Source organism: Lonchura striata, chromosome 5 (genome assembly GCF_050655825.1).
Source record: "Lonchura striata isolate lonStrDom1 chromosome 5, ASM5065582v1, whole genome shotgun sequence".
In the NCBI taxonomy this organism is placed as follows: Eukaryota; Metazoa; Chordata; class Aves; order Passeriformes; family Estrildidae; genus Lonchura; species Lonchura striata.
In genome coordinates this window covers 66,378,587-66,392,975 of record NC_140707.1, presented here as the reverse complement: position 1 = coordinate 66,392,975, position 14,389 = coordinate 66,378,587, and positions in this window count along the sequence as shown.

Below are 14,389 nucleotides of genomic sequence, written 5' to 3'. Positions count from 1 at the left end.
TGTGGAGGGAATTGCATGGGGGATGAAGGACCTCAGCATGAGCAACTGAGCCCTGGTAGAACAAATAAACAGGAAAATGCCCAAACTCCTGTGTGAGTTCAGCCCTTCATCTGGGATCCCCAAAAGAGTTTTTAGTCATCCTTAGGAAAAGGTGAAGCTCTGTATGACAAAACATGCCTGTAAAGACATGCTAAAGATGCATTTTTCCCAGTTCCCATCCTCGAGATTCCCAGTACTAAGAGTCTGGAAGACTTTTCCATTCACTTTTCTCCGAGCATCTTCTCCCAGTATCTTTCACTGAGGGTCAGTGGCTAACAAGTGGGAAGGGCAAGGAGATTGTGATTTCAGCCCTTGTGAATTTACCTTTCCCTCTGTACCAACGAGCTATGCCTGTGCTTTCCATGGGCTCTGCGGAAGGGTATTTTCCATAATGTGAACCAGCCCCAGCAAATGTCACTAAATACCTCCTTGACATCAAATGCACAAACAATCTGAATGAAGCTACTGGGCTCCATAGTTGTGTAGAAATCTTAAATATCCTGCTGAACTAGCTGAAAACACTGTGTGCCAAAGCCAGCCAGGCATTTTCCCCCGTCCCTCGCTTTGTTTACCTCCTGCTCATGTCAAATGGTGTATTTGGCTGTAGTGGAATAGACAGCATTTGAACTTCTCCTGTGTAGTGAACAATGTCAACAGACTGCTTTTCCTGAGGAAAAGATCCCGAGCCCATAAATATCACCCCAGCGTGCTGTATGTTGCTCCCATTGTATAAATCTCCCCACAGTGCTCACCTCTGCTCCTGTATCATAGCGAGATAAATGTGGTGCTTAAGGCCTGATTTATTTCAGTCAAAGGACAAATAGTTTGATATCAAAAGGAACTTCACAACAATTAATATGACAGGCAAGGAGGATTAGCTGTTGTGATTTTCGGTGTGGCATAAGCAGGCAGGTGCTGTTATTTGGGCTGCATCCCTCCCCCGCACCCCTTCTCATTAAAGAGATAGTTATTGTACTGCTGTGAAAAGAGCAGCTGCTGTGCCTGAATTTCCCTATCAGCCACTGTTTCTAGTGTTGGTATGAATTGGGGACACATTGTTGGGCTTTAATTAGCCCTGAGTCCCACCACCACAGGACTGCCCTGCTCTGACACACACCCCATGATGCTTGTGTTGAATGTGCATTAATCTCTTCGCTCCTGATGGCTGGGACACAACCTCTCCCAGAAAAAAAGAAAAAAAAAAAGGAAAAGAAAGAAGAAATAAAAAAGAAAATATACCTTTGTAGAATTTGCAAAATGCTCGGCTTTATGCTAAGCAGCCAAATTAAATATAACCTTCACTCTTGACTTCTCCAAATCCCATTATAATTTTTGAGATCTTTGCTGTTGGTGCTGACTCTAAGGTTTCAACAGATGAAAACCTACTTTCAAACAGATGAAAACCAGTTTTCAAACCTGAGCCTAAACTTCATGGGGGAGCAACATTTGACAGGCATTATTTGGCACTGACTTCTTCCAGGGATTTGTGTGAAGTTGGCTTGTGAGGCAGAGTGGGCACATGAAGGCAAGGCGGGTTGCCAACAAACCTAAGAATGACAGTTCCTACATAATTACTGTGTTTTCAACGTTATCACCAAAGGTTAGTTTAAAAACAAAGAAAATCCCAGAAACTGTGGGCTATCCAGAGAATCAAAACAGTTGAGGCACATTTATTGGCAAGAGGCTAGAGTTTCTTAGCACCTTCCCTGATCACACTCCTCCTTGTCTGCTCAGGTGAGAAGAGCAGACCCTGTTTCCAGACCTGGGATATTGCCAGCTGCCTTTTGTTGTGATCCTGGCACCTCTGCTAAACTGAAAATTTGGGCCAGATCAGGGTAGGAACAGGACATTTCTGTAACACAAGGAGAGTGCTTGTGCAAAGCCCTCCTGGTGGCCTGCTTCTGATCATGGCCAAAAATCAGTTCCTGCATAAGGCTGTAAGAGCTGGAACCAGTTGCTCCAGTAAAGCCACACTGGAATGACTTACCAAAGTAATTATGCTAGCTACCTATATCCAGATGAGGATTTGACAATGTTTTCTGTAGCTCTAAAAACAGTCTTCAAACTCTTAAGTATGTTGTGCCTACTAAAAACTCCCAACCAATGCCCTTTTTTTTAGCCTTTACCTCAGACTGCCCCTGAAAACATAAAACACCTGAGGAAAAAACAGAATTCTTACTGAGCCCTGAAGAGTTAATCCCTCTGTAAATTGTCTGCCAGCTGGTAGGAGGATCTTTGCAGCACAGCAATGTTTTCACCTGCTGTTTATGTAGCCTGTAGCAAAGATGTGAGCTGGAGTAATTTTGTGGGGAGGTTTTGCCAGCCTGGACTCTCCCACTGGGAGTGCTCTCTGGCTAAGAGAGGGTGTGCACATGCATGCAGGGAGACCACAAAAAAAAAGTCTTGCTAGAAAAATATTGCAGGATTTCTCAGGTTCAGAGTGCAGAGACATTCCAAACAGCCTTTGAACGTCAACCAAAATCCTGATGTTTGCTGCCGGGCTTTTTATCACTTGTATCTCCCTTCTACTTGGGGAAATTCAAATTTATTGTCCCCCAGCTGAGGTCTATCCAGACCAAAAGTGGTGCTGGTATGGATTCAGTCACACCTGGTCCATGGGAGATGAATTTGGCTCAGAGTTGGTACAATGTCAGTTATTGATATTCTGTTATTCTTCAGCTTGAAGGTACATGGATGTTATTTTACTACTTCTTTCAAGGAGATTGATTATAAAGCTATGGTTTTTGTTCTGCCCAGACCATACCTGCAAAAATAATAACAGCAGATATAGTGTCTTCCCAGTGACTGCTGAACTCTCTAACTCAGCCTCTACAGCCCCATAACAGTAGCTGGCATCAGATCACAGCACTTGATTTAAACTCCACTCCTTGTTCAATAGACCAAAAATAAAAAGAATGCTGAGAGATGAATCAAACCTGAGTTTGTGGGGGTTTTTTCTTGTTTTTTTTTTTTTGTTTGTTTGTTTGTTTCCTTTCCCTGAATATAAAGAAAAAAAAAAAGTGTTTTTTAGTCTAGATGACCTGTCTTCCAAAGAGATGGAAATAATATGAAACTAGTACCAGGTCCCCCAGGAACAGATGAGAACACTGACTCACTTTGTAACATTTGCCATGTGCCCTGCAACATCCAGTGTGGGGTCTTGCTGAGCAGGAGGTAATTTCCCCACCCTGCAAATATTTATATTTTTTTAGATTAAAAAATAATCCAGACCTAAAGAGGATAAAAACATCAAAAGCAAAACATATATAAGAAACGAAAACCTGAAAAAAAACCATATATAAGAAACACATATCAGAAATATTTCCCTTTGATTTGAAGCATCCCTAGTTTTACAATAACTTTAGTCTCACTAGAGTAATTAATTTTCTAGACAGAAAGAGCAACCAGCATATTTTTTGTTTTAATATGCTGCTGGTAATTCACTGTTTCAAAACCTCCTTCTGTAAAGGGGGAAAAAGGGGAGGGGAGAATAAAAAAGCTGAAAAATGCATCAAAACTGACCATTAACCACAAAGCCAGTTTTCATTTCTGCATATCAGCGTTTTCAAGCAAAACAAAGCACCACACAACTTTCTTGAGCAGCTCTATTCAAGCAGGACCTGAGGCCAGCAGGGACCCTGCTTTAATGTCATGATGTAGCTGCAGAGAACAAAATGATTCTCTTTCCCCCAGCCTGTATAGCAGAGAAATTATAAAGGGGGGGAATTACTATGGTAATGACCACATAGCTGTTGCGTGTTTATGCAGATTGATGAGTGACGAGCCAAATCCCAGGGTCTTTACATCAGTAAAGCTCTGCCTGCCTCCTAAAAATTGCAATCCAAAGAATTTGCCCAGGAAATTGGGGGAGAGGTATTTTTCAGTGGACTTGAAAATATTTCAGTGGGCTGTAGGAATAAACACCATTCTTCTTACATTGCTTTTCCTAAATGTGGAAGGGAAAACTACCCCGAGTCCCCTGGAAATGGCCATTGCTTAGCCTGGGATTAAACAATACCCTTTCAAGCATCAGGAATTTCAGGGTTAATATGACAGGGAAGAAAATGGGATCTTGCCTGTTCCCATTCCCAGTAATGTCTAGCCAAGCTGACAGGAAAGATAAAGTTCACTCCTGCCTCCACTTAGCTGGTGCTGGGAAAGAGATTCACACCCAGGAGAAAAGGAGACATGGCATCAGTCGTGACTTCTTGGCATAAATGAAAGGAAATTTTGACAGGCATAAAAATGTTATTTTCTCATGAAAAGCTGCTGCTTCAATACACGAATGGGGATGTTTCTTGGGAAAGCAAAATAAAGGGGAAAATAAAGGAGCAGTCTTGGAGTCTTGGTCTGGTGCCAGTTTATAATAATTCACAGTATTGCCCATTTCTCACTGCATAATGATCTCGGGCAAATGAAATGATGAACTCTTATTTCTGGACCCACATTTTAAATATCAAAATAATTGGGCCAAGGAAAGGTCATCCCTTCCCACTGCTGTTAGCCATCCTCCTTCCCTAGAAGCCCAGGGCTCTTGCAATAGCTTTTAGCAGCATAGGATTCACATTACTGGTAAGACCAGAATCATCCTGGGAAGGGGGCTGGGAGGCTGCTGGAAACTGGAAAATGTAGACTGCCCCATGCTGCTGGACATCCTTCATGCACCCAGCTGGGAGCTACCTGTCACGTGCTGGGCTGTGGTGCAGCCAGCAAGGTTTGTTTGATCTTCATCTGTGTCCTCTTCTGGAGACCCTCCAAGCCAAACCCATGGCCTGAAGAGCAAGGTGAGTGCAGCTGCTCTGATCTTGTTCTGGCTGGCTCTGCACTCCTCATCACTAACTCCAAACATGGGGCTGTGGGGGGTCCTGTCACCTTCATTCTGCTTTGTCCCCCTCTGCATGTCTCAGCAATCACACAGTTTGATTCTGAACAACCCCACATACTGCATGATCTTTATCCCATCAAGTCCAACTTTTCAGCTCTGTCCAGATAAACCTATGGGCCTTAATCCTAAATCTTGCTAGTAAAGACCAAAATATGATCCAAACCCAGTACAATGTGAAGTCCTACTCTAACCCTGGGCCAGAGATGACTAAACATCCACTCCCAACTTCAGTAATTTAGATGCTTTCCCCTATTCCTGCCTGCCTAAATCTTTAATTGTTTTCTCACCCTTTTTCCAAGCCCTACAAGCCCCAAGCTGGGGCTCAGCAGAGCATCTATAGATCAGCCACAGAAAGAATCACCTCTGCAATGACTGAAGCTCTTTGTGCATTTGCAGGGCATGTGTGTGCATGTTTGTTTGGTCTGCACACACACAGAACATGCACAGGCACTCTGGGAGTCTGTGCTCTGGAGAGGAGACAGCAAATCTGCATTGCCCCGGAGGCCTGGGCTGAGATTAACTGCAGGACCTGTGATTTGTTGCTACCTGAATGGTGTGCATGCTGTCAGTTTGGTGTGTCTTTATTTCTAAGCGAGTCATATTATACAAATCAATTGCTAATTCAATTAATCATGAAAAACATGCAAAAGGACATCTCCAGGAGCTGATTTAGAGCATGTTATGTATGGGTGATTGAGCAAAGAAAGTTAATCTGGGTCAGGAGGCTTTGATTTTTAATTCTTAATGTCACAGATTTCCATTCTTTTGAACTAAAATCTGACTTACAATTTATTTTTCTGAGGGTGCAGCTTTATAGCTCCATTGACATTGGCATGTGTGGTCATGCATACTGAGTCTGTTCTCTTATGCCTGACGAATAAGAGCTTTTATGGATGCACAGATCAATACAAGCTTAAGATCTATAAAGGGCTGCCTGGCAGTATTCATATGCAGGACACATCTCATTGCATTTATCCACAAAGTTGTTTACAGGAGATCAAATTATGATTTCATTGCATTCATCTTCTCCCATTCTGTGAGAAACTACAAATTGTGATCTTTTGTGTTGCTTCGCAGTTTCAGGCCTAAAATCTTACTTTAAAAAGCCCAAAAAACAAGAAACCCCAAACCAGCTCAAAAAATCCAGGTAAAGAACGTATTAGTTTGTTTTACAAAATAATTCCTCCATCATGGTTTGCATGGAAGACACCCCAGGAATTCAATGGAAGATAATTGCTTGCACTTCTTGCAGAGATATGATAGGGGTATAAAGTGACTGCAGTCAATTATGGAGAAAACTCACAGGGTGGATTCCTCCTGGTGGCTTGAATTAGAAGCTTTCAGGGTATAGGAAACTCAGCCATCACAAATCAAGTGTCAAAGATTTCAGGCCTAGATGCTAATATATGCTTTAGTCCAAAATAGGATGCTGAGTTCCCTCCTGACAGCATGAAAATCTGACATTTCTGTTTTGTGGATAGCCCTGGGAAAGAAATGGGGCTATAAATAATGTGTGTGAATGCATAAAGTTAGGAAAAGAGGTGCAAGAAGCTTCTACTTGTCACTGAAACTATGAGCAATCCTAAAACCCCTGCCTGCCCTTGAACATGTGAACTGCTGCCTGGATTCTGGGAGAGCCCTGGGGACAGTGGGACCCTGACATGGGGCTGTGTCCTTCCTGGGTCAGCTGCCAGCTCCTGATTCCCTTCTGCTGTCCTGGGGAGCTGCCTGGACCAGCCAGGGTGACCATGGCCAGTCACTGGGTGATTCAGCTCCAGCCATCACCTGCATGATGGAATCCACAGTGCTGCTGTCTGAAAGTTTCCTTGGGTTTGTTGGGAGGGAGGAGTTACACAGCCTGCACTGGGCAGTGACACAGCTCAGGCCAGGGATGTGATACAGCTCTGGGGTCCAGATGGATTTATCATTTCTGTTTCTCCATCAGGCTCCTTCATTCAGTCAGGCTCATTCCCAGACTGGAGCTGGTTGCCGTCCTGGCAAATCTGAGTTAACACCACTGAGAGGTGGTAAGAAGATAAAGGGATCTGCAGGGAGTCAGTACATGGAGTTTAGCAGGCAGCTGCTAGACTCCCTCCCATATGTGACATGCCCCATTTGGGTTTTCCCAGATAAAGCACAACATCATGGAATTTGAAAAAACTACAGCTTGGAAGTGATCTCAGGAAGCCCTTGGTGTCTCCAGCAGAGATCTCCTGCTGAAAGTGGTGCCAGCTGTGAGACAAAAGGGCTTTCACAGTGGGTGCTCCAAACCTAGGACAAGGCTCCAAACCTGGGTGGACCAACTTTTTTAGGAAATATATGATGAGTAGCAAGACATTTGATTATTCTGGGAAGAAAGCTATTAATTCCAGATGAGGAGAAATCCCTAAAGGACACAGACTGCTTTCATGACTTTGAAGAAGGTCAGCAGCAGAGAAGCTGTGCATGGGGAGGTTTCCAGTTTCAGAATGAGATTTTCTTCCAACATAATTGAATATACAGTTAATGCAGGGGGTTGGAAACAAATGCATTAAGGAGGTGAGTACAGCATTACCAACACTTTATAGAGCAGAACTACTCAAGCAACATGAGTAGGAAATGCAGGTAGTGGTGATGCAGTCCATTGTTACACACTGGGTAGAAATGGCTGGGATGCTACTCTTCTGAAAAGCACTTGGATACTCAGAACACAAAAATGATAACCCTGCAAGAAGAGCACAAGGTGCTGCCCCTCTTTGCAGCTATTCACCCCCACTGCTGCTTCCTCAGGAGGAAGGTCAAACAACTTTTTGACAACAGAGATGGGAAAGGCTTTAAAAAGCCACTGAATCCTTCTTCCTGTTCCCATTTCATTTGCAAAATTTGATTTTCTTTAAAGTATAATTAAGCTTCTTGAGCCCACCAAAACTGATTTGTAAAACAATTAACCTAGCTGTCCCTGGTGGGCCTGTAAACCAGGATGGTGAAGAGAGGCCAAGCCTAGAGGAAGGCAAGCCTAAAGCTGTGCAAGAATTTTAATCTTCTGCCTTTATTTCCCTGCATTGTGATCTGAACAAATCACCATGTTCAGGAATTTTCTCAGTGAAATGCAACAGTTTTAGTGATTGCTTGTGTGAAGTATGTTATCCAAGAAAAGGTTTGAAGAAAGGTGCATGTTTCCCCATCAATCACCTTCTGCACACATGAGCACATTCAGTGCCTTTCTCCTCCCACAAACAGTTGATTGCAGATTTCTTCTCCATGTATTTCCTATTCACTCACTGGCAATTCAATGTGACAAAGGTTACATTGTTTATTTCTTTGTAGATGCCTAACAAGATGAAAGAACTTCATAACCAGGAGAATTAACCACAATAACTCATTGATGCAATAGGTGATCTCACCCAATGGCCAGTTAGGTCAGTAGCAAAATTGGCCTTTGGCTGTAATTTACAGCTGCCTGCACAGCTGGAAATGGATGATTCACTACAGAATCTTTTCCCAGTGTTGTTACAAGATGTAATGCACTTACACATTTTCTACTTGCAAAGCTTTGATTCTTTCATTTAGAAAGACACAATCATCAGGCTGGAGCCACATTCCACCTGTTTTGCTTTGATGGATGTAGTCAGGAGAGGGGATTTTTTTTTTTTTTTTTTTTTTTTTTTTTTTTTTTTTTTTTTTTGTAAATATCTAGCTCCATATACCTGGAGCTTGCAGTACTGCAGTGGGGTCACAAATGCCTCAACTTTAAACTTCTCTTCACTCATCCTTTTACAGCTGCTCTGCCACAGGCAGGGATCTGCCTGTTCAGGGCACAGCTGCCATTGACATGAACAGCTCTGCCTCAAGCCTGCCAAGGGAGGCTCCTGCAGACTCCCTCAGGAATGACTGTTACTTGGGTTTCATTGTGTTTTATTACCCTTTATGTTAATATGCACTGTATGTTCAATTAAAGATCCTGCAGAATGGCTGAATGCTGAAATCAGGATCTGAAATAGGTTTGGTCTTGGAGTCAGTTTCCTGTTGGGCTGCAGTGTGGTGCTGATAACCAAAAATCAAGCCTGTTTCTTTTCCCCTGCCTACATCCCAAATCTCAGCACTCTCCACAGTGGCAAATGTCTCCTTGGACTTCCTGGGGAGGAGGATAATTCTCCCACAATAGACAGTGATCTCTCATTAGACTCCATCCTGATAGTTAAAAGCTGTTTTTACTCAGACAATCCAGAACTCATTTCCAATCTTAAAAGGGTACACTGTTGGATATTCACCGAGGGTATAATTTTTAACCACTCTGTTTACTGAATTTACAAAAGTAGTTATTGGAGCTGTTTGTATACAGCAATTTTTCCTTAGGCTTCCAAGAGCAAGAGCAGGTGACCCAGCATTGCTAACTGTGGTAAAGCTTTTTCCTATTCAAAGGAGACAATATTATCCCATTTGACAGAAAATCTGTTCATGCCATGGCAGCCTGAGGAGATTTTCTTAGAGTTGTGCAGGGCAGACCAGGGCCAGTATCCCAACCAGAGGTTGACCCTGGATCTCCTCTCTGAGACAGGCAGATGCAAAGCCACTGGATCAGCCCTTGTGGCTCATCCCTCACTGGATGAGCTGCTGCTTTCATGGAGATGAAGCCTTAATTCTTAGATATACAGTAAAAAGCTTTCACACCATCAGCAGGTACAAATGTAAAGAGTGATCAGCAAGGTGCAGCTCACTGTACATAACCATAGTCCTTGCCTAATTATTAACTGGCACATAACTGAATGAAACCCACATTTTAACTCAAGTCTGCATGTGTTCCTTACAACTGCACTGTAGCTTATGCATCAGTTATTGAGTTTTTAGAAGAAGGTACTGGTGACACAGCTAGGGAGTGGGCATGTGCAAGAAGCCAAGGACCTATCTGGGAGCAGAAAACTCTTCTGGGAGCAGAAGAACTCAGTCTGTCCTGGCTCTTCACCCTCCTTCCCTGCACCCAGGGCCAGGGATTATCTGGCTTCAAATTAGCTTAGCAAAAAGCAGAAAATATGGTTTCTTGGACATGGTCAGCACTCTGTGTGTGTGTACCTGAGTGTGTGAGAGTGAGCCCTGGGACCATCCTTTGCAACTTCAAAGATTCACTTGTTAAACTGGGCCCTACATTTGGGGCAGAGAGACTTTTATTGCCAGAAATTTTATGCACAGGCTGTAATTAGTTAAGAAGATGGCCTTTTATTTTCTCCTCTTTATGAAGTGACTAATAACTTTTTTGATTAACATTCTTTTCTTAATACTTTTTACCCCACTCTGCTGTTTCATTGTCTTTTAACAATGCCAGCTGCTTCACTTCAAGAATTGGTTTTCTGAAAGTGAAATGCCTTTCATCCTGAAGCATCTCTGGATGGTATCCATTATTGATTTGGAGCTGATGATGGCTGCAGTAGCTGGCTCTGACTCCCTGAGCCACTTAGAGCATTTCTCCAAGATAACAATAAGGAGCAGAAAGCAAGGAAGAATCCAGGGACTGGCTCTATACTATGACTGTGCATGCCAGGCACACCTAATAGCATACATACCAGGGCAGCTCCATTCCCTTCCATTTCCCTGGGGTACTGTGGGATATTATTTGATACGTATTTTACCCCTTAGAAAGTCTCTGAACACATTCACTGAGAGCAGTGCATAAATTTTCAAAAGGGGCAGTTTTGACTGACATGACATTGGCACACAAAGAAAGGAACACCCTTTCCTTGCAGAGGACATCAGCTGCAGTTTCCAAAATACAGATGGCACTGGGAACTCTAGATGTCTACTTTGCTTTTTATATCCTCAGGCAACAGGGACAGCCCCATGCCAGTTGGCCAAGTACCTCCAGGCTAAAAATATCTCTTTTTAACCAGAGCTCTTGCTGCAGATGCTGTGAGAAAGTGACAGCTGAATTTGTCGATTCTCCATGGGAAATCTCCTTGGCAAGGTTTTGCTAATGGCCAAGGATGCCACACAATGTTCATCTCCTGGGATGACAGGGAAGAGCAGCATGTGGGCAAGAGAGAGCTGTCCACAGCTGGGTACAAATGCCTCTAGTTTGACCTCTCATTCCAGCAGCTGAAGCATTTAGGTGGAAAATGAAGAGGAGGAAATGCTTCTTGGCCTATTTGGAAGTGGGAATGTAGAATTAATAAAGGCCCAGGAGATCATCTGCAACTCTGCCATCCATACAAATTACTTTGTTACTGACTGGCCAGTGAGAGCTCTGAGCTCAATGCCCCTGTGCAGGCAGCAAAGAGCTTCAAGAGGTATCCCAGTTATGACCTGAACAGCAGCAAGCTTCCTTCTTAGTTTGCAAACAATCAGACAAAAACATATCTTTCCAAATGAATCCATCGGAATGCAGCACTCACAAAGTGCATAAAGGATGGACAGCCTGAGTACTAAATGTAAAATTGTGGGGTCACCCTTTTAGGACTTGGACACCCAGTTGGTCACAGTTGTCTGAAGACCCTGCACTCACAGGGGTGGTGACAGTGTGTGCACACATCTCTAGATGAGGTTTTGGTCAGATACTTGACAACAGGGAACAAATAGGTTGAATTGCAATGTGAAGCAGCTGGTGAAGTCCCTGTGGTCCTGAAGGTACCCAAGGGGTCATGATTAAACCTGCATTACTTCTTTGGCACAGACAGAGGAAGGTCAGTGGGAGCATTTCTACCCCTCTCCGAACACTGTTCCTGGCTGCAGTGCAGTAAAAATATATCTGGTCCTTTACTTTGTCTCTTATTTATCTGCTCAGATCTCATTAGTAGACTCTGTAGCAGGAAAGCTTTGTCCTTGTTCCTGTTTGTTATTTTTTTGTTAACACATAGCCTTTCTATGACAAGCCCTAATGAAGGTTTGAATAAACCCAAAGAATCCTACAATAAGCAATAAACCTGTCTAATGAAGTTGCAAGGTGTCTGGGTTGTGCTTTCAGAGGGGTGTGCCAAGGCAGCCACAGGGCTGTGGAGCACTGACAAGGCCAGAGATAATTTCACAGGGTATAATGAACTTGCAGAGGGCTGGTGCTCGTACTTGTTTGTTGGGCACTTGGCTCAAAGGTGATAGCAGATTTCCCCAAAGGAATCAGTGTGCTCTCTATTAAAAGGAAAAAACTGATATTAAATGTCACAGTAATTGATGCTGCCTCTTTCTAATTAACTTACCTCTTTTTCCAAGTCCTTCTACTGCTTCCTCCTTCCTGACACCTTTGCCTGCTGTTTACTGAGACTGCCTGCAAGCAAGAGCAGAACAAACCTGCCAAAGATGCAACAGTCCCCCTGGGATTTCCTACTTTGTCAAAAGCTGCCAAGTTGCAGGTGGGAGAATCACGCTGGCAATGATGTCATGGCCACTACACTTGTCCCTGCCGATGGCTTTAAAAGCAGTATTTCCACATGAAGAAAAAAAAAAAAAGATAAATGCAAACCACATGACAAGGGAAGCAGAGGATCTAAACAGGGAAGCAGAGCTGCCTCCTAAAGCAGTGTTCAGGATTTGCTTCTCCTGCCCCTCTTGCCTCTCCCCTGAGACACACTGTGAATAGGGTCCAGATGTGGCTGGGGTCTGGGTGCCACCTGTCCCATTCCCTTGGTCCATGTGTTTGCAGAGGGCACTTCCAGCGGTCACCCTGTCCTGGTCTCAGCTAGCACAGAGTGAATTTCTCCTCAGTAGCGCTCACAGTGCTGTGTTTTGGAGTCAGAATAAGAATGGGGTTGATAGCAAACTGATGTTTTGGTTTTGTGCTAAATTGTGTTTATCCTAAGTCAAGGACTTTGGGTTTTTCCCTCCTCACAGGGACTTGGGTCTGACAGTGAGGAGGTTCACAAAAGAAACTGGGAAGGAGCATAGCTGGGACTCAGGTGACCTCAACTTACCAAAAGGATATTCCACAACACAGAATATCATGTCCAGTATATAAACTACAGAAGTTTCCTGGAAGAGCATCCAGTTTGGGCTCAGGAATCAGTTCTGGCATTGATCAGCAGGTGGTGAGCAATTGCATCATGCATCATTTGTTTTCTCCCTTTTTACTATCATTATAATTTACCATTATTGCTGTATTTTATGTTATTCTCAATAATTAAACAGCTTTTATTTCAACATACAGATTTTGTTTTGATTCTCCTTTCCATTCCACCAGGGTAGAGGGGGAAGAGAGGAGGGGGTTGAGCAAGCAGGTGTGTGGTGCCTTATTTCCAGCTGAGCTTAAAACTACAACACATCCCATCTTCACCAAAGGCTTTTCCAAGTAGAAAGGGGAAATATGAAAGGTTCTTGTGGCTCTGAACATATGCTGCAGCAAGGGGGTTTTCTCTGATTGCTCTGAGCAGGTCTGTGTCCCATCACTGCTCAGAGACCTCTGGGTCACAGCACCAAGGGTTTGTTTGACTCAAGTAAACAGGTTGAAGACACCCCTCTGAGGGCCCCTGGAGGGAGCCCAGAGCAAACAAACTTAGAGAAAAACATCACTGCAGTGGAAAAGGACATCATGATTCTATCATACTATGTCCTTGTTTCCAAGACACCAGTAAAACTAGGAGAATGGAGAAAAAAGTCTGGATGTGTCACTGTAGTCACTGCAGAGTCCCTGGCATCAGCAATGAGCCTCCTTTACAAAGCATCCTGAATCAAAGTGTCTAATTAAGAACAGTTGACATGTTCAGTGTTTTCTTACGTAGTATCCTGCTCTTTGGTTTACCCAAATTTTATCATCTTTTTTTACTGTCTTAGTTGGTCAACAATGTCTTTTGCTGGAAAAGATGGGGAAGGGTTGGGACATCTCGTATCAAGTACCATTTTTTCTTGGCAGTAGAGAAAAGTGTTAAATCATGGCTTTAGCAATTGACTCAAAGCTCACAGTAACAGCCTTAACTGGGACATGAAGAGAATTTTTGGTCACTAAATTATTCTTGTTGCTGCTGGATGGCTGAAGAGCCACAATCATAAACCCAGCAGCAGGCACTGCAGACAGATTTAAGATAAGTCAGTTCCTGACCACAGCATTGTTTGGAGAAGAGCCCCACAGTTTCTTTTTCTTTTCTAAAGGAAAAGAGCAGACTGAGGTGATGGATGTTCCCCTTCCTGATGCAGCTGATTTGGTGTTCCCCAAACCACAGGTCACTGTGGTTTCATTTAGATCTGCAATCTCTTTTGTCCAGGGCTTTATCCTAGGAGTGGCTATTTCAATACAAACAGTTTGCACTATTTGAAGTGTCTGGGCACAACAGAGACCCGAGGCTGTCACTGGCATCCATGACCATTATAACCTTGCATGAGTAACACAGCAAAGCTAACAGCTAAGCTATCTTATCCTTGGACAGCTGCAGGGTCCCAATAACCCTCATTTATATCACATTCTCCTCCAGGGAGTAGACAGAAAAAAAAAAAAAGAATGAAAAAAATGATAAGTAATTTAGAATATGTTCAGACTAACACAGGAACACAGACACTGTACAGTACACTATTAAT